Below are 21,963 nucleotides of genomic sequence, written 5' to 3'. Positions count from 1 at the left end.
ACAACATGCATGTGGAAACAATATGTGAATGATATAGACTAGAACGAAAAGCTGATCATGAACGTCTCTCATAACAAGCTTTTTTTCTTTTATAATTTTTATTAATGTCAATAATTATACATTGAAATATTATAGCCCTAAATCCTTGGTACATGCACAGTTTAAATATTTGGCTATGGGAATTCATTCATGTATAATATAATAATAATATAATAATAGGACTTAAAACGTTTTTTTTTCTTTTATCTGTGGATATTTTCTATTTGTTTGGATTCAAATTATTTGGAACAGCTGCTTGTCTGTGTTGTACCTCCACACAAATTTCAACATGCAATATAGGCATATTCCACAAAAAGGAATCAAACTCATGACCCCACTGATGAAAAGTGGATAACCACTAAGCCAACGTGCAGATTGAGTATTACATACATTATATAGACTTGAATGTTAAGCACCATGTTTGACAGTGCTCTTAGGTAAAAATAAATGTGAGTACATAAACCATTAACTAAGCTTATAGTGCTGCAAAAAAAAACATACAACACAACACAACACAGGCACTACTACCAACATGAAGGTTTAAGGTTAAACAATAAAGAACTACACACACACACACACACACACACATTCTCTTGTTCTCCGACAAGAAAAAATGTGTCATGTGTAATTTTGAATTCTAAATAACTGTGGATGCGAATTTAACGGCTAATAATTCACAAACATAAATATCCATGCACGATACAATGCAAACGCCAAAACATATACTAGCATACTCTTCTATAAGTGACACATTGGACTAAATCCGCAGAAACATGAGGATATACGAAGTCCACACAGATACAGGCATGACTGTGGAGTCGAACTCATGACCCTACTGTTGCCAGCTCATTTGTCTAATCAGTTAGGAATACTTCAAATTGAAACAAACATACAACACAGGCACTAGTGGCAACCTAAAGTGTTAATGAGCGTAATGAAATTAAAAATTGCACACACCTTCGATTTTCATATGTAACGTGCATTTTAATGTGTGTGTTGTTTGTATTTTAAATTTTAATCCAATTTTGTTTGGTTGTTTTTTGGAGGGGGAGGCTGTGAAGCTTTTTAATCTAATATCTATTAAGATGATTCTTATGTGTTTTGGCACTTCCCCATGTTGCATGTTTATCCAACAGATCCCCAGCCCCCTGAAAATGTGGAGGCAGACCACTTCAGGTTCAAGACTGATTTGCCAGATAATTTTTTTTCTAATATGGTTTATATCACACTTTTAAAAATCTGTAATATCCTAAAAATACAATTGTTGTTTGATGATGAAAGTAAAGGCTTGTTTCATTTTTCAAAAAATATACAAATGCATGCACCAGATAGTTTGGACTTAAACAAATGTTTACCTTTGAAATCTGCAATTTTGAAATAGATCTATAAGGTCTGTCTCTACCCCTGCTGAGATTATTAGATGTGTATTTTATAGCAATAGCACTTAGAAAAATAATGATGAAGCTTGATTGTTAGAGTTTAGGTTAAAATAGACCAAACTAACGGCTTTCATTGATGTACTACCAGGCCTTATCTGGGACATGTTTGCCTCATCTGAAAAATATTCAGTAATTAAGCATTGTCTGTGTTAATTAAATATCTAATTCACTATGTGAATGTTCTTTTCTGCCGAGGTAAAGTACATAAACTAAGTGTTGTGTGTTTATTGATTTTAAGGCACAGATTTGTCAATGTTTTCTAAGGGAGATACCTTGCATTCTCTTTCATTTTGAGAATAAGTGAGAAACAGACACCATTTTAGTAAATGGCTAAATGTTTGTCATTTATTCCAACAGACCTTATGACCCAGCTGTCAGGTGGAGCACAAAGGAGGTATGGCAAGGATCATTTCATAGAGGAAAATCAAGACATGAAGGAGTTGCTTTTTGCAGCATGTAAGTATCTATAGTTAACAATGTTATTCCTTTTAGGTTATTGGGAGACCTGTGTTACAGTTAAGGCTTCAGAAATTGTATTATTTTAAAGCTTGAAAGTGCAGCTGTGTACACAGTCCAATAATATTTTGCTTCAAAATGCATAAGGTTAATCGCTTTTTATCTAATATTTTAAATATATGAAGAAGATAGCTATTATGGGTTCCAGCATGACTTGCTTTGCAACATCTCTAACCAGTGGGATAAAACCAACATGCATGTGTTTGTATTTGATATTTGTATTTTTCTATTTTGTTTTACAAAGCAGTTTGTATTTTCAGTTTTTTTTATTTTGTGTTTCATTTGATTACTGAAATTGTGTTTTTAAATAAATATTAATATTTTCTTATTGCAATACTCATTCTCCTGTAACTCTCTGCTGCTTTGGACACTGTTGAACACTCTCTTCTCCTATATATCCTTCACTCTATTGTCCATCTAGACACAGTTCTCTCTTGGGTCACTTCCTACCTCTTTAACTGTTCCTGTAGTGTACCCACCTCTGGCACATTCTCCCTTCCACTCTCACTCTCTATTGAGGTCTCACCAGGCTCGTTTTTATGAAAAATGTCCATGTCCAAAAGTCCATTTCAGCAGAGGGTTTGTCTGTTGACTTGCTCTTGCATGTATCAACGGCAAAGTTTTCTCCTTGCTTAAGTAGCTGGTAGTGGGGCGCTGTGGAAGCACGCGTGTGCTCCACATTATACAAGTACATGTTCCCACTGGTATGAGCTACAAGGAAGAGACTTTCGGGGCCCAGGATCCATTTTACACAAGTTACTCTGGACTTATCTATAAGCCTCTTTTTATTAAATAACTTCCGTATTTCCTTCTTATTAGGGTCTATAATCTGGACCTGGCCTGCGGAGAACCCCACAAGCAGAGAGACGCTCTCGGCCTTCGTTGCGAGATGATTGAAGTCATGACACATGGGATGCCTTTCTTTATAGATTTACTTGTCTATAGGTTTGCTTAGGTCAGTCGCCTTCCTGATGCATTTGTAGATGTAGAAGTAGAACCAACGCATTTTGACCCCTAGCTAGGGGTAGAAACGCATTGGATTTTTGATGGCTATACCGCTGGACTGTTCTGTGGCATGAGGAAGGAGTCTGACCCATAAGGAGCGTGGTGTCACAGCTGAGTACTTTCTACCTGCTTTTGAACTTGTACTTTGCGGTACGGGCATCATCCTCACTTGTTGAGGATTTTATTTGTTTTACTTGTTTTATATTTATTAAAAATCTGTAATACACTATATAGTGTTATTTTTATTTACATGACTGTGGCTCAGAAGATGTTCCTGTAAGGACGATCGATATTTCCTTCACATTGTATAATGCAAGTATGAATGAATTTATCTTGTAAGCACATATGATATAGGATTTAGATTGTAACACTTTGGGTGTTGAAGATTTTGAATTTCCTCACTTCTCTCATTGGGAACTTTTGGTAGCCTAATACAATAGGAATACCTTGCTGTAACCTATTACACTATATTGCTATTTTTTTCTTTGTATATGCCATTCATTTGGTTACAAGAAGAATTTATTCCCTATATGAACATCCATGAGCGCCTATGTACGTATTATTATTTTTGTCTTTTATATGTACGATTTGGTGGATATCCTGATATAGTACAGGGCTGTCTCTGGAAGTGCGCTATAATATTTTCCATTTGTTTATAGTATTTTGTATTTGAATCTGTTCTTCTTTATCAAGCGCATCTGCCCACCTCTGCTTGTGTGACCAAATGCTTCAGTTGATAAATACTGCCTGCCCTCGCTCATCTGTGTGTCATGCCTTAAAATGCAATTACATGGAAAGGTAGGTCCATATGTGCCTATGTTTGCACAACTAAGAAAGTAAAAATTAATAACATATTTACAAATTTAAAATAAACTATAACTTAAATTAATTTCGAAAACGTTGTAAACAAGTTTATTAAATATAAAATAAAATCTTCTCTTCTTTCTAGAGGCATTGTAGTCCATGCATTTATAGATGTACAAACACATAACATAAATGTACAAGGGCAGATCATGTAGATGACAAAGAGCTGCAATAATATTGAGAACTTACAGATCATAATAATGATAATAATGAAATACTTGTGAACAATACACTAGTATGGGAAGTTATACATCTTGCAGGAGATTAATCATCCAAACCAAATTACGCATTACTCTCAGCACATGTCAGCAGATGGGGCTGTTTATTCTTTACAATAATTAATTCCAACTTGTGTCAGGTGAGTCCCAGGTCTCCCATGGCTGCTAGTGCTTGGGAAAGATTTGCCTTTAAAAGCTGTGTGCAGGTAGGCCTTAAGCCCAGATAAAATAGCGTAGCATTTGATCATATTAGGACTGATCAGAATGGGAGTACTTTGTCAGCTTAACATATATTTCAATAAGTGGAACTAACATTCCCTGTTTTTAACATAGAAAAATAGTACATCATTAATCATGTGTCTGGAGAGTGAAGAGTATCACTGCTTTTTGTCTATACAATGAGGGCAACCCCCTCTTGCACCCCAGAGTCCTGTACATAGAGAGTGCAGAGTACCCCTATTTTTTGTATATTCTTGACAATGTTCTAAAACATCCTTCGAATTTTATAAAGACAATGGGTGGTGAATGTTTTATAGACAAGGCAGAGGCTGGAACATTCAACCTCTAGTTATTGAACTGTTGAGCTTTGTGGAGGTGATGAGACACACTCACACTGTCTCCCTGTCTACAAACAGAAATATAATATCTTTTACAGCAAAATGCAACTGTGTTTACAAATCAAACTAAACATCACCTGTTGGAATACAGCATTATATAATTATTCATATCCCATTATACCAGGATAAACACAGGTCTCAGTAGGTGATTCAGTCTTTATGGTCCCTTTGAAATCACTAAAGTATGTAGAATAACTTTAACAAGGGCAAGTTACCGGATTGGTTTAAAAATATACCATGATCATAAATTGTATGGAAAAATACAGTATAATAGTGGTAATGTATATAGAGCTCTGGTTTAGCAACATAAGTTGGTATATTGGTAAAGTTTTGATAATTCATTATTAGCATTATTTGTAATAAATGTATTTTTATTCATTTTATGGTATCCACTGTTTTGCATTACTGTTCCTATAACAACTATTTGGGAAAATAAGACAATGTGAAAGTATTTTGTTGTTACATTTTGCAGCAAAATCATTCTTACTGTGTGTGTTATTATTCAAATGGCCTTAGTTATAAACCTCCCCTACCCATACTTCTCCCACAATGGCATTACAGGAGCTCTATAGTCTCCTCTAAAATAGATGTTCTCATATTTGGCCGTAGCTCCATGTGAGCATGATGTCCGTGCTAATTGTCTGTCCCTCTTCTGGGCTACACACCACAGACCACAGTGGAGGACAGCGAGGAGTGAGACAGCGGAGCTGCAGGACACCTCTGATGTATTATAATGGCAGATGCACACTACACTTTAGGTTCACATAACACGATAAGTAGGGAGGAAAGTGCATGGCATTTCATCTCTGTCTTCCACATTTGCCATCACTTTACATGGCCATCAGTCAGGAGGGTGTCCACAAGAGGAGAAAGACAGAGTAGGCAGTGACCGCATAGTATGTGATTAATCGTTAATATACATTGTGTTGTGCTGCTCACTCCCCATCTCCTTGCACCAAAATCTTTCATCATCTTTGAGGTGGCGGAGGTCAGCTCTGCTCCATTATTGAGCATTATTGCTCAATAACTTATGTGCCAAACAGAATGCTAATTTGCACCCCTTGCATTGTAACATGGTTTTGTCCAGGAAACTGAAATAAGAAGTTTCTCAAGTTAAGATCCTTAATGAATCAGGCCCAAGTTTATCACCTGAACAGTGGTTGGAAAAATTAGAATAAAATATTTACTGGTCCTTCAATAAAATAAAAGAGATGAAATCATAGAGCATTAATACACATATGTTATTTACAGATGTTACTACATTTGTTAATGTCACTTCAGTATTATAGATAATATTAACATGTTTTGTGTTACATTCACAATGCACCTAATATTTCCTGTGTATTGAAGTTCCAAATTTACACAGGAAAATTGAAAGAAATTACTGCCTAAGTTGGTCCTAGTTTTACGGAAAATAAATAAAAATAGACTAGTAATACGAGTTATAAGTCAAATGTCCTTCATATATTTATCAAGCCTAATTTTTCCTTTATAATATTATAATCTAAATTGAATAATACAATATTATAAGCAAGTGAACACCCCATGGAAATAAACCAGTAACTGATGTACTGGTCTCGGCACATGCCAGTAGCTGAGGCTGTTTATTTTTGAATTGCGTTCTACAACATAATGCATCATCCCACCTGAGATATTCAAACTGCCTCAGAGCTGTTGAGCATCGTGGAAGTGATCAGACACAGAGACATCAGCTCCTTATCTGTAATCAGATATATGGTCCACAGCTCAGTCCTACTGGATTTATACACAGAATATACAACACCAGTAGATACTTATACAGATTCCTTTGTATCCGTGTAAATACAGGTAAGTTTTAATAGGTATTTTAAGATTGTGATTTTGAACTACATGGTCATTATATAAATAATAAAAGTATTTGTAATAATTTAAGTAAAGGTAGGTTACTGGATTGGTTTTAAAAAAAACACATAAGCAAAAATTGTGTTGAAATATACACATATAATGCTGGTACTGTATGTACAACTCTGGTTTACCTACTTTATAAGGTGCATTGGTAAAGTGTTTATGTAAAGTCTCATTAAATATTAATATTATTGATAATTTTAATTTTAGTGTTTTTTATAGTGTCTACTACTATTTGCTCTATTCATTCCCCCATAACTACAGTATTCTTGTGTTTTTGTTGTAATCCCATTCAGCACAATCATTCTTATTATGTGTGTTCTTTAAGGACCAATAAATTATTTATTTAATAAATAATTTTATTTTATTTAATGCTTAATCCTACTTTGATTAAGTCTCTCGCTGGACTTGCAACCCCACCCCCCCCCCCCCCCCCCCACACACACACATTTTGGACTTGCAGGTATACATAGAGAAGCGCTATGTAATCGCCTCACAAATAGTCTTATCATCTTTGGCTGTATAATCAGACCAGTAATACACAGAGCTAAACGTCAAAAAGTACTTCACATTTTCGTCATGCCAAATCCTTCCTATAAATCTATACTAACTCTTATTGCCATACCCATATGATATATAAGACCTATAGAAAAGATCTCCTACTGGTGTGGAAAAGGCTATAAACTATAAATGTATTAACCAAACTTGAATGAACCACTGGTATAGGCAAAGTAAGCCCCCATGGAAATAAACCAGTAAATGATGTACTGGTCTCAGCACATGCCAGTAGCTGAGGCTGTTTATTTTCAAATGAGCTGTAGAACATTACACATCATCCCACCTGTGATATTCACACTGCCTCATATCTGCTGAGCTTCGTGCAGGTGACCAGACACTGTTCCCTTATCTATAATCCACTGCTCAAGCCAACTGAGTTTACATACTATAGGACTAGACAAGTTGGATAACAAATCAGAGCCCGAACATACATTTTCAATTCTACCAGTGACAAAAACAGGTGGGTGTCAATAGATATTTTATGCTTTGAATCTAAATTGTATCATAAAATTTTACTAAGATGCCCAAAAGCATTTACCATAATTTCAAAAAATAAATTTTTCTGGTTGGTTTAAAGATAAAAAAAAAATGCTGTATGTTAATGTATGGTAATGTTTTTTCTATGTTATAAGGAATATTGAAGTAAATAATAACTCACAATTATTGTTATTTTCAAGGTCACTATGACTTTCATCAATAAACAGAAGATCATCTCACAGCTTTCAAATGTTACTAACCCTAATGTTCCACCCACACTAATTTGGGGCAATGAGGTTCTACGGCCAGTTTGTGTTGTTTCCTCTACCAGTGTGACTGTTCTGCCAACTGACTCTACCAAGACAATCCACAGTACTACATCTGATAGCTTTGGACAGAACAGCTTCTTAGGTCCTAACAACTGCCTAGTGGGGAAACCTGGAATGTCTCGGACAGTAAATAATCCAGCACCAACATTGCTGATGTCAGGGAGTCTTCACCCCAGCACAATAATTGTACCTTCTAAATCGCCAGGAATGAGACCTCATTTGCAAACAGTGCGTGCTTCTGCAACACCGACATTGATGCCAGGATTGACACAGATGACTGCTGCAGACAAAACATGGTTAATACCCAGTGCAGTCAATGTACCTGCTCAGTCATGTAAGAACTGGATTACAGGAAAGCCAGAAATAAACTTCAATTTACCAGTGGGGAAGTTTCCATCACCCACAGTGATGTCAGGGAGTCTTGGTTCTAGTCAAAGACCAGAAGTGCCATTTCCAGTGATGCCAGGGACTGGGCACAATACTTTCAGCATGAGCTCCAGCAGCACTAACACTGTACACGAACATTTCAAACGTTGGCAGAAATATAATAACCTGGTCAGGAGATATGTACCCTGCTTCCCGGACACAGAGGTCCTGTCCTGCTTCATGATGTGAGTAATATACTAAAATATATATAAATAGGCACAATGTAATGTCTTCTCATGTGAAAGTACATTTATAACATTCACAGATGTATAAATGTTCCCGTTCCATAACATACTGTACAAGTTCTAATAAGTTACAAGCAGCTTTTTATTTCTATGTTTTTTTAGTGCAGTCACAAATGTAAAGAATTAATAAGGGTTTAATAGTGGGGAGTATTTTTCCTCTACTATTGGTTACATATATGGGTATATACACATTTTGAATGTTACAAAATGTCTTCCCATATTATGTAACTTGTATTTTATGATCATGAAGAAATATGCTGTCACTCCACGTTATTAATTGAAAAGACTAAAGTTCCATCAGTGTAACATAAATATATCTATACATATATATATATATATATATATATATATATATATATATATATATATATATATATATATCTATCTCAATCAATGCAGATGTGTTAACATGACCCGTTTCATAAAGGATACATTTGTTTGGTACATTATTTCCCTAAATACTTTTTAAATAAATTAAGCGATTAATCAATTTTCAGAGGACTGTTCCAACAATCTGACCCATATGCAGATTAGAAATTGTGATTGCTTTTTCTGCAATGCTGATATAGTTGGCCGAATCTGAGTGGACATTAGGTAGTAGAAAAATGTGTTTTAGGCATTTTGGGGAATGGTTTATTTTGTTCTTAAATTTGTTTTTGAGAGGAATGCTATACAATGGAGGCATCCATTTTGTAGCATGAGCTAATAATGATGAGAATACAAGCTCTCTATTTACTGACTTCCAGCTCTAAGCTTCATTCTTAAAATGGCTGCTTCCACTCAGTGAAAGTGAGGGGCCGGGCTTTAACTTGGGCTCAGTTAGTTAGTTGATGCAACATGACAACTGACACTAGGTTAATCCAAGCAAAAGTGGGGATACCAGCAAGTAACTTGTCTATCAAATGTACAGGTTATAAATAATAATTAGGTTGTATCTATTTTTCAGTATATGAAGAAAACTGCAAATTTATAGCATACATTTTCCATTCTCTTTCATATAATGCTTATAGCACTACATATGTACAGGTATTAATATATATCTATAAATGTGAGATGTGAGAATTCATATTATTCATCTATAATTTACATTTAGATTTTGACATGCATGAACCATATTTTCTTTTTGACATATGGATTTACTCCTAGAATTTATGTTACATAATTGATAGTGATTTATATTGGCATTCTATTAATGTATTAATACATTCTATTAAGGCTTAATGAGTTTAATTCAATGAAGGGGATGGTCATAAAAGGATAGAAGGTTGGACTTTGATGTGATGTTTACACGTTTACATAATACATACCCTAATCTTTTTCTCCCTGCAAACCGAGGCACAGTACACACAGTGCACATTGTAAACAGATTAATCATAATTATTAAATTCCAAGGGCTAGATTTACTAAACTGCGGGTTTGAAGAAGTGGAGATTTTGCCTATAGCAACGAATCAGATTTTAGCTTTCATTTTGTAGAATGCACTAAATAAATGTCAGATAGAATCTAATTGGTTGCTATAGGCAACATCTCCACTTTTTCAAACCCGCCTTTTAGCAAATATACCCCCAAGTGTCAACTACACACTGAAGAAGCTGCTATTTAGTGGCAGTACCATTATTCATTAAGATTATCAACTAGAGATGAATGAAGTTACAGCTAAATATTACTCAAACTGAATTTCGCATTTCAACAAGTGTTTCTAAAAAAGACCAAAGTACCAATGATAGCATTTTTGAGTTCTGCTTTTCTTTGCCATTTCATGGAAAAATAATTTTACATTGTATTTGCAAAGTAATATTTTGTCAAAGTTATACAACTATGACTAAGACAGTTATTTCGTTCTTCTGTTTTCGGATGTTTGGGGTAAGACGATACATGCCAAGTTTTATGGACAGATGTGGAATGATACAAATCCCATGAATATCAATTCAATTCAATAGCAACCAGTGCCAGCACTGAGAACATTTTATTTCGGCTTGTCAGTAAAAGGCTTGTACCTCTATGGGGAAGGTAGAAAAAAAATAGTATGCCCCCCCTCCCAGAGACTACCAGCCCCCTGCTGAGAAGCTAGGGGCACCACCTGATAACCCTGAGCTGTGGGTGCTTCTGTAATGAATGAGATTGGGACCCATGAGATGCCAAGTTTGCCATATCAGTCTTTTAGCATAATAGACAGGAGACGCTAAGACCTTTGTCTATTCTAGGAAAAAGTTTTGAAAAACATTAGTGAAGACCATCACTGAGGCCTACTATGGTGGGGATGGTCCTGTTATCATTATCAATAGGAATTATTATATAACTGCTTTCTCCAGGGTGACAGCGTTGTCTCATGCTTCAGTGGGTGTATAAAAGGAATCGCAGGCGCAGCAATAGCGCCGAAGAGGAATAAGGGAGGATGGTCGCTAGGCGGCCCCATGCAAGTGACATGAAGAAAGGGGGGTGCAGACAACGAAGTCCGTCCTATTTTGTTACACCCGAGCAGTGCAGGTAGCCACTCAGGGAAAGGAGGGGGCAGGGGGCGAGACAGGAGGCAGGACAAGGTGAGGGTAGTTAAAGGAGAGGGGGAAGGAGGCTTATTATACATTGTTTTTCAGTCTATATTATATATTTAACAGTTTATATATGTAATCTTTGTAATTGCTTGACGAGTAATGGTGTTGTCATTGTATGCCTTGTGAATGTAATTTATTGCTCAAATTGCTTTGTCACAGTTGGAAGGGCAGGAAAGCGGCGAGCAAGGCATAGGAAGTGGGGAGCCAGCAGGGCCGGCAGTATCACCCAGGGAAGATGGCCGCACGCCTGGTTCCAGCTTCAACGGTTGGGCCAATACTGGCGGCGTACTAGGTTTATTAGAGGGTGATTTATGCCAAGGGGCTGGTCTCCAGAGGACATTGTTGCGGTGCCTCCATGGTAGTAGGCAGAACATGCCCTATTTTTCCAGATGGAACTGGAAAAGGTGGTAAAGTTTATTAGCCTTGCACGCCGCTTGTCTGCCAAGTTTGGAAGTGTTTAATAAAGCTGTTGCCAAAATAATTTTGCCAAATACTTCTCTGAGAGTTTTTCTTTATTAGCTCACTGTGTGGGACGCCGGATGGTCGACCTATATCCCTTATAACTTTGTGGGCAGAAACAATAGTCATTAGAATGTCGCATATTAATACACTAAAATCTAATGACATTGAGACATGACGCATAATTATTGGTTAATCTTATGCCAATTCACATTGCAGGTGATATTCTTGTTGTAATGTACATAGTGCTTAACACTGTTCTAACAGCACCTAACCTACAATCTAATGTTATTATCCACAGACCAGTACTCCGCTCTCTTTCTCGTCTCCGCCCTGATATGAAGATAAAGGAGGGTGTGCAATACACATTGAACAAATGGCTAAAGATCACCAAAGCTGACCGCAAGATCTACTATCAGATAGCTAAGACGTAAGTTTTTTCCCCTAAGTTAACATAACAGCAGGATAACCACTTTATTATCCTGTTTCTGAACTATTTGTATGTTTATTAGATTCATAGAGGAAGAGGAAGCAGAGAACATACAGAGATCTAACCAGCAGATGGTAGAAGCAGACAAAGCCAATGACATCAATATGGAGACAGTAGGGTCATTAGAAGCAGGCGTAGATGAAGAGACCACTGCCAAGTCTGAACCCGCAGAACAACTGGACACCTACAAAGAGGACAATGCAAAACCTGAAAGTGATGAACAAACAGATATAAATGCAGAGATCACTGCAATGACTGCAGCTGCTGTACACAAGGACATCTATGAAGAGCAAATTACAGAGACTGATAGTGAAGTGGAAGTCATCATAAACATAGACATCAATACAAACTCTGAGAGTCCAGCAGAAGCAATCATCAAGGAGAAAAGCACTGTGCACACTAAAAGACGTGTACGAGCAGGTATGTGGAAATATAGGGTCCTCTTATCAAGTGTCTGTGCTCTGCCTAACAATGAGTTTCTATAGAAGTGGCTCTTCTACATACTATGTACTGTGACTGGTAAGAATTTATTGACAAAGTTTTACTCATCTGTTTCTGAACTCTCTCCTTTTCCCAGCCGATACCTGGAAATTAAAAAGTAAAAGACGTAATCTGTGCAATGAAAGACAGAAGAAATTGCTGAAGAGACATCTCTATAGACACAACGAGAAGATCTCCCCGGGCTACATGGAGACAGTAACTTCGCCACGTAATGTAAAGCTCCCAAAGAGTGAAGAAGGACGCCCATCAGAAGACTCACCTGACACAGAACTTCTACTTTACATAGAGACTCTGTGTGATCAGCCGGAGTTTCTGTCACAGGTAAAATATTTGTTATGACTAATGGCACCAGATCTATTGTGTCGTTTCATATTCTTGATGATCAGTATTTCATTTCTTTTAGTGAATAAGATACAAAATCTTCTAAAACCATACTAAAATTCATGTACTAATCACATATTATCCAAGGATTTAAGTTTGCAGAAATCTGGTTATTTGGCATCGGGGTGTGTAAGGAGCACGCCCACCTTCTGCGTTGGGAAGGGTCCTTCGCTCTACATTACTGATTGCAGGATCGCAGTCACTGATGGGAAGTCTGATGCTGGAAATACATAAATGTCACTCTGGAAGTCCTGCCTACCATCCTTTCTGGATCCGTAACTATAAGAAACTTTTACAATGTTTATCTACTTGAAGACTCATTTCTATCTTAGTAAGATGAGATAACAGTAAGGAAGCTTTGGTTCTTTATTATTCATCTTTTAAATATATTATTCTGTGTTAATATATTTAGTTTTGCATGTGAGCAGATCTAAGTGCTGTATTTCGCACAGTTCATTTGAAAAACAAACTCCCCAATCCCCCAGCTCCTCGTATCAGAAGGAGCACAGTGTTAGACCCCTGCAGTCACCACCATCTAGTAGCCCCAATCCCTAGGAGAACCTGTATAAGTAGGTGCAATCATAGGTGCATGACATCATAAATGTATTTTCTCTCTAGGGCCGCACCTTTGCACATTTACAAATATTCCTTAATGACTATGTCCAAGTAATATTGATATATACTCACATCAACTAAAACCTGACATTTACAAAGTGATTTTGAATCTGTTCCTAGGTTGAAGACATCATCCACCCAGCCTTCTTAGATGCAATTCTGTCCCCAAATACAGATATAGATATCCAAACGCTCATTGATGAACTGGAACGAGATGAGAACGTTTTAGCATTGGAGGTGAGGAAAGGACAATAAAATGCCTTTTAACTTCTAACAATTTATTCCTTACAGCGGGCTCGGGTAACCCAGGATTTCCCGATAGTTGTACAATTATAAGTGCCAGCATCCTGATACATGTATTTTAGTATTATATGTATGACATTTATATATTTTAATATCCGTTAATCTTGTTATTTGTGTTTATAAAAATAATCTGTTCTTCATAAAATGCACCCAGTTTGAGCAAAAGTCTTTTCATTGAAAGTACAGGCTGACATCTGTTCTCCACCTCCACCCAAATGTAAAAATAATGTCAATTTGAGCTATACAATGGACTCAGCAGTCATCTTCTAAAAGAGGAATAAGTCCTGAAGCTCATTTATATATCTTATTGTATGTTAAAATATCTTGCTTTACATATGAGCAGATCTAAGCGCTGTCTTATGCCTAGTCCAAATTGAAAAACAATTCCCCCCAATTCCCCTGCTCCTCATATCAGAAGGAGCACAGTGTTACACCCCTGCAGTCACCACCATCTAGTAGCACCAATCACTAGAAGAACCTGCATAAGTAGGTGCAATCATAGGTGCATGACATCATAACGGTATTTTCTCTGCATGGCCGCACCTTTGTATATTCACAAATAACCCTTAATGATTATGCTCAAGTTACATTGATATCAACTTACACCATTTAAGTCCTGATATTTACACAGTGATTATGAATCTGGCCCTAGATTGAATAAACCTTCCAACCGTCATACTTTAGATTTAGATTTCCAAACACTCATTGATGAACTGGAACTTGTTACCGTTGGAGGTGAGAAATGGACACTTAAATGCTTTTAACTTATAACAGTTTATTACTTACAGCAGACTTGGGTAATGTAAGGTTCTCGAAGTGTTGTAGATGCATAGGTGTCAGCATTCTGACGCATGTAATTCTGCATCATCTGGAGAACCACAGATTTATTTATACCTTAAATAGTTATGTCCAAGATTAAGATTATCAACGTCATTCAAAATCAATGATGGTTTTCTACTCTCTGTATATCCTCAGCCCATTGAGATGAAAGAACACCAATCTGAATTCTGTAGACCAATTGTGTTGTCAGCAGAGAAACACCAACAGAAGAATCAACAACAGGAAGATAAAGTGGACTTACAGAGTTTAGCCCTATCCCCCAATATCAAGGACAGAGGACTGAAGGGAAAGAGCAACAGAAGAAAAAATGAGAACACTGAGAAAAAGAAAAGAACAAGAAAGAGGACATATTCAAGAGAACTAAATCAGCTGTCAAAGGGAGTTACATCAATTGTGAAGCCAACAAGGAGAAGTCACTCAACCCCATCATCTCCAAAAAATACCCCCCCCCTAAAGTCCTGGCAGAGGAAACATCAAACGCAGTAATAATAATTCCAAGGCAGTCGGTTTGTGTGAACCTAATTTAGATGCAACTTCTTCTAAGATGACTTCTGTTTCTACTAAAACCTATGTAAATAATCAAAATTACCAAATGACTTTAAACACCAGCTCTGGTCATCTCAAGAGACCCTCTACAAGTTTTGACACACAAGACCTAAAAATGTATGAAATACCCTGTAATACTTCAGATACAGAGAGACGTTTCTCTAGCATCAAGGAAGAGCTGGTGACCTACTCACAGCCCGAAATATTACTCCAATGCAAAAAACAGAAAAAAGACACTTCTGCAAATCATGGTCAAAGTTTCCCTTTATTCCTTGGTCATCCAGATGTCACATTTGGGAAAACAGTGCCTGACACTATAAACATGCATCAAACCAAGAGACACCACCACACACCTACAGTGTTAAACTGGATGCAAATAGGAGATGGAGATAGGAATATGATGCCACAAACAGCTTCAGCACTCCCAGCATATGTTCAGAAAGAGCGCTCAGCACATAGGACAAGTCCATGGATAATTGAGGGACAGATGAGCTACACTAGAGGAACATCTGTAGGACATCAGAATGCTCTCCCCATATTAATGAATACGCCTGATGTAACAGTGATTCCTTACATAAAACTAATGGAGGTGACCAACTGTACTGCTGGCACCAGGAGAACAGAAGAATTTCCTAAGTCTACACAATCCAGAGACTGCACATTAACTAATGATGTCATAGTTATAGATGATGACTGATTGTCATTATAGATATTACCAATAACCCATAACCAATACCTCAGTTCTAATATAATATTATTTAATATAAATACTGGTAAAATAAATAACATTTTTAGATTTTTACCACAATACTGATTGTTGTTCCTTTATTTATCTTTTTATTGTACAGAAAATTACATAAACTATAACCTGAAATTATAAAGTTATACATTTTTTTCTTAGTATATTAAAATACAACAGTGCATCTATTTATCTAGAGAAATCTTTATATTAAAGGAGTACAATAGATTTGTGAAGGATATGAAATAAATCACTCTAAAAAAGACATGAAAGTTATAATGTCTTAGGGGTATATTTACTAAACTGGCAGTTTAAAAAAGTGAAGATGTTGACTATAGCAGCCAATCAGATTCTAGCTGTCTCTAGCATCATGTTCTAAATAAATGACAGCTAGAATCTGATTGGTTGCCATAGGCAACATCTCCACTTTTTAAAATCCGCATTTTATTAACTATACCCCTTGGTCTGTTAATGAGACAAGATGCAAAAGCTAACCCGAGAGTATTCTCATAAAATAAAGATGAAACAAGCTTAACTTAATTAGTTGTAGGCCAAGGATAAATGAAGGACAATAGAAAAATATGGGAAAGGGAGAGGGGAGGAGAAGTTTATTGAATACATTTGCCATCAAATCAACATAATATTAAACATTCATGTGACTGTCTTTTCTGGAGGGGTAAGGGGGCAGCAAAGAATAGGGGACACCTTTGTATTCAGGATGTATTTAGTATGTGATCAATGTAGAGTGGTAATATGACTGTAAATACCAGTGGCTGATTGGGCTGAGGGGTAAGGGGGTATCTCCCCCAGGGCTCAGGGGCTAAGATTTGCCAGCCAGCCACTGGTACATACCAGTCATTAGATTATTGCACAGTGTGCAAATTATTACCAGGGACATTTTTACTACTGGGAAGGTTCATGCACACATGTTACATGTGGTACAGTCTAAGTACCTGATGGGCGACCAATTACACATCAAGAGCAGCATATGGACCCTTCAACAGGACTGCCCATTACCCCTAATTTCAGTAATAAAAACAGCTCCAAAACTACCTTACCACCACCAGGTGGCTTCCGACCTTCACATACCCTCAGATCCCACATGCAGGTCTGTTATCAGAAACTGTGGGCCCCCCTCCCTTATCACAGAAATTTCCGCTCCTCATTATCTCAGTATATGCCTCCCCCACCCTCCGTCATCACAGTAAATGCTCCACTCCATCATCACAATAACTGCTCTGCTCTGCTCCCCCCCCCTCACATGCAGGTCTGTTATCAGAAACTGTGGACCCCCCTCCCTTATCACAGAAATTTCCGCTCCTCATTATCTCAGTATATGCCTCCCCCACCCTCCGTCATCACAGTAAATGCTCCACTCCATCATCACAATAACTGCTCTGCTCCCCCCCCCTCGCTCTATCAGAATAAATGCTCCACTTCCCTTTCCCTATCACAATAAATGCTCCACTCCGACCCCCTCAGAATAAATGCTCCACTCAATCACCTCCAAATCATAATAAATGCCTAATTAAATTAACTGTTGCTCATTCGATGCGGCGGCTCCTGTTCACTGATAAAAAGGAAGTGCGGTGTGAAGTGATGACGTCGCCGCACGTAATCTACCAGCCCATCAGTGACCAGAGCATTGCGGAGGGGACAGGCGGTCAGACTAAGTGGACTGGACACACCACGGGGCCCGAACAGATGTAGGGAGAACTGTCTGGGCCCCTCACAGCTGTACCGGCCGTACCCCCCTGATGGCCACATGTACTCTAAATTTCTAAACCCAATATGCCACTCATACCTCCACACCTTCCACACTCACTTGGAGTACAAGGGCCACCCAGATCTAATCTAGTAAATTATTTAGTCTAATTAAATTATTAATTTAAATACATTTTAATAATGGCAGCTTAAATATTTCTTACCTTCAAACCAGGCCATAACCCACAGAGGAAGGATGGAGTCTACATGGTACAGAGTAATCTGCACTCCCTCCTCCTCCCCCTCTGATTATATGTGCAGGTCGACCTCCCTGTGTTGTGTAAAATAGGCCATGTGATGCAGAAGCCGGCTGCTCCTGTTCAGTCTTGACATAGAGGAGGAAATAGGTTAGAGTGGGGCACGCAACAGGGGGATAAAGACTCACTGGGTTACTGGCAGCCAGGGCCGCCAAGAGAAATTTCGGTACAGTAACTTCATGGGGCCCCCCTATAGTCGACTAGAAAGGAAATCCATGTGCCGGCAGTGCAAAGCCAAAAGGGTGTGGCCATACCATTGGAGGTGTGGCTGCGTGCCATTGGGGTTGGGCCTAGGAGGTGTAAAGCACAAGGCAAGGAATAATTTAATATATCCTCAGTAGAGGATACAATCATTTGGTGCTACAGGGCTCCCGTAGTCTAGGGGCGGAGCCCTGCAGCACTGTCGTTACAGAAATGCCCTGCAGCTTTACTCACACATGCCCCCATGCTTTACACACACATACCCCCTCTGCCTAGCAGCTTTACACACAAGTACCCCCCTGTGCCCAACATAAAATATACATGAACAGAATGCTTATGCATACTATACTCTTGATATAAAAACTTCAATTGTTTTAATAGTTTGGAGTATTATTATACATTAAGTTCAGTTATAGAAATTACTGTGCCCACGTTTTCTGCTGTAGCTCTATTCCTCCTGCACGCTCTCAGTGTACAGTGTACAGTGTACAGTGTACACCTCCCTGCCAGTAACGCGGATCCTGCTGCATAGCTGAGTTGCAGCCTACAGGAAGTGATTGTTTTACTTCCTGTATTGCGGTCTGGGACCAGGAGCTGCTTCTACCTGTGCAACAGGTGCACAGCTGCCTGTGGCACCGCCTGGGTACCTGGAGGGTCAAGTCTGGGCAAATTGCGTGCGGCGCCCCCTTGGCATTGCGCCCTGGGCGGTCACACCGCCCTTGTTACGGCTCTGCTTTAATCACGCATGCCCCTCTCTGCCCAGCAGCTTTAATCCCACATGCCACTCTCTGCCCAGAAGCTTTAATCCCACATGCCACTCTCTGCCCAGAAGCTTTAATCCCACATGCCACTCACTGCCCAGAAGCTTTAATCCCACATGCCACTCTCTGCCCAGCAGCTTTAATAACACCAGACTTGTAGACTGTCTGACTCTGTCAGACAGTCAGCTCCTAAGGTGACATCTTTGCGTCACCATAGCTCCTTCCCCACTATAAAATGCCGAAATTCACGTCATTAACTAGCAGGGTTTAATGACGTGAATAAGCTCCACCCCCAATATTCAATGCCGTGAATATCTGCATTTTTTACGAACCGGGAGGTTTGCCTACTCTTCTGGGAGTTCAGGCGAACTCCATGAAATTTGGGAACCTCCCAAAAATTCCAGGAGAGTAGGCAAGTATGAATAACACATGTCACCCTCTGCCCAGAAGCTTTTAGTTACATATGTACTTCTCTGCCCAGCAGCTTTAATAACACACACCCCCTCCCCATCACATCACCCCTTTCTCTTACCTTTATCTCCACTGCACAGCACACAGGAACATGAAGATATCCAGCAAGCCAGCACTGTGTGTCATGTGACTGCTGCAGTCACTTGACCTGCTTATGTCACAGGGACCAGGATGTAGCCACTGAGTAATAGTGATGGATGGAGCCTGTGCGGTCCCTGCATAGACTATCACAGCGCATAGTATGGGACTTGACAGCCTCTGCAGGGATTGCAAGGACTGCCTGCCTGACACACCCCCCCCCCCCCCCCCCCCCCCGTTCCCAGGAAAAAAATCAGCAGAAAAGAATCTTGCTGGTCTGCAGTGTGGGCCCGGGCCCCCTGGCATACCTGCCCCCCTGCTGGCTGTCTGCGAGCCTGTTGTTGCCCATCACTGGTCAAGTGGCTCTGTGTGCACTACAAACAACATCATGACATGCTTAGTAAACATAGTTATAATCTCATTTTTAGTCAGTTTGAAAAAATTGGCAAAAAAATTAAAACTGTCCATTTGAAATATGTAAAAATCAGGTGTGCACATATATTAATGCAACTCAGTTAAGTTTATTTACTAACAAATTACAAACATGCAGCAACTAATCAGCTAATGCATTTTTATATGTTACATTAAATTTACTAACTGTGCTACACTATTATGGTCCCTATATATCTTGGAGATTAACGAAGTGGATCAAGTGTTACAGCATTGTGAAATACCACCGATAAACATACAGTTCTGTAAGATTGACTAAGAAAATAGATTGAGTGTGTTGCAGAGACGTGAAACATCACAGATAAGCATTTCTATACATTTGGTATGCACCCATGTTATTTGGTGTATTAGCAATAACCACTCACTATATAAAAATACTACACTATCTATGGTATTCTTTTTTTTTCTCGGCACTTTGGATCAAGGTGTAAGGGTACGGCCTCCCCTGAGGAATTCAGGATACATACAAAGATGTACCTTTTTGATTCATATATCCGGTACGCAGAATAATATCACCTTCTTTTTTGGGTTTCAATTTCCCAAAAATACTACACTATTGTTATGATTCCTAGTGCATTCAGGACACATCAATAGCAGTAAAAAAAACAAGGGCTAGATTTACTAAGCTGCGGGTTTGAAAAAGTGGGGATGTTGCCTATAGCAACCAATCAGATTCTAGCTTTCATTTATTTAGTACTTTCTACAAAATGACAGCTAGAATCTGATTGGTTGCTATAGGCAACATCCCCGCTTTTTCAAACCCGCAGCTTAGTAAATCTAGCTCCAAGTGTCTTTATTTAGGCAAAATATGCAAATAAGGATTCAGTTCATGGAATATGCTGAATGCAGGTAGCAGGATTAACAGGTATACTCCAATACACAAGTATGCGCAGGTGTGATGAATGGCAAGAATAGTCCACAGAAGCAACAGGTTCCAAGCAATGATTTCAAATGTCAAATACAGTTCAAAATGCAGGAACAAGTAGATTAAGTTACCCAATTGCCAGGAGGCACAAGGCACCAGATTAGGGAGGCCGCGGTCAGGATTCCAGCTAGTCAGAGGCATAAGGCAGTCCAAGGAAGCAAGACTAGCCGAGTCCAGTGACCAGGAAGAGTTCAGGGCAACAGGTGTACAAACAGAATCCGGTAACCAGGCAGAGGTAAGGGTCACAGGCAAACAAGCAGAGTCCCCCCCCCTCCAAATATATAGGTGTATAGGAACACTCCTGAATATGACTGTTCAGTTGTATGCTCCAGCATTCAAATTTAGACAGATTGTGCCATTGTCTCTTACCTGTTCTTTCTCTTCTCTCTTGCAGCTTTGTTATCCTCTCGCTGAGTTCTGGAAAGTTGGCGTCCTGTTTTGAAAATGCAAAAATTTATTATAATGTAAAATGTTAACAAACCCTGAATGATTAGGCCCTTTAGTTAAAACAAAACACTCCATTATGGCCAGCTAAAAGCACCCCATTGTACAGGCATATATAAGCAATATCTGAACATTTGTGGTCAATCAAATACAAACATCTATCAGTCCCATCTCACTTATATTTAGTATTCTAGTGATTGCTCAGACCACATCCATGTAACTGCAACACAATCATGAGATTATGCCTCCCAAAGCTGCTCTATTTTTTAAATACCCCCTGCAGACATTTTCCTTAACCCCTGCTGCAGCCATTTTCTTTAACCCCTGCAGCCATTTTCCTTACCTCCAACCCTGCATCAATCCCCCCTGCAGCCATTTTTCTTATTTCCACTCTGTAGCTATTCCCCCCGTCACATCAAAACCCACCCAGTCACATATATCAGCCCCCCTCCTCTGCCCTCCTTCACACATATCAACCTCTCTCCCTCCCTATAGATTTGCATGGCAGCCCCCCTCCCACCCTATAGATTTGTATGACAGCCCCCTCTCCTACCCTATAGATTTGTATG

The 21,963-nt window shown here is 38.7% G+C and overlaps 1 protein-coding gene across 1 annotated transcript in view; it reads right to left on the bottom strand.

Moving 5' to 3' along the window:
• The window catches only part of LOC142101559 (uncharacterized), a 31,191-nt gene extending 12,808 nt beyond the window's left edge, over positions 1 to 18,383 (bottom strand). The window contains exon 1 of the mRNA XM_075186005.1: positions 17,972 to 18,383. The gene's annotated coding sequence lies outside the window, so the exon portion shown is untranslated. The remainder of the gene's footprint in view (positions 1 to 17,971) is intronic.
• Positions 18,384 to 21,963: the final 3,580 nt, after the last annotated feature.

Source organism: Mixophyes fleayi, chromosome 9, assembly GCF_038048845.1.
Source record: "Mixophyes fleayi isolate aMixFle1 chromosome 9, aMixFle1.hap1, whole genome shotgun sequence".
Classification (NCBI taxonomy): Eukaryota; Metazoa; Chordata; class Amphibia; order Anura; family Limnodynastidae; genus Mixophyes; species Mixophyes fleayi.
The sequence above is the reverse complement of the archived record's forward strand: the minus strand, read 5'-3'. Positions and strand labels throughout refer to the sequence as shown.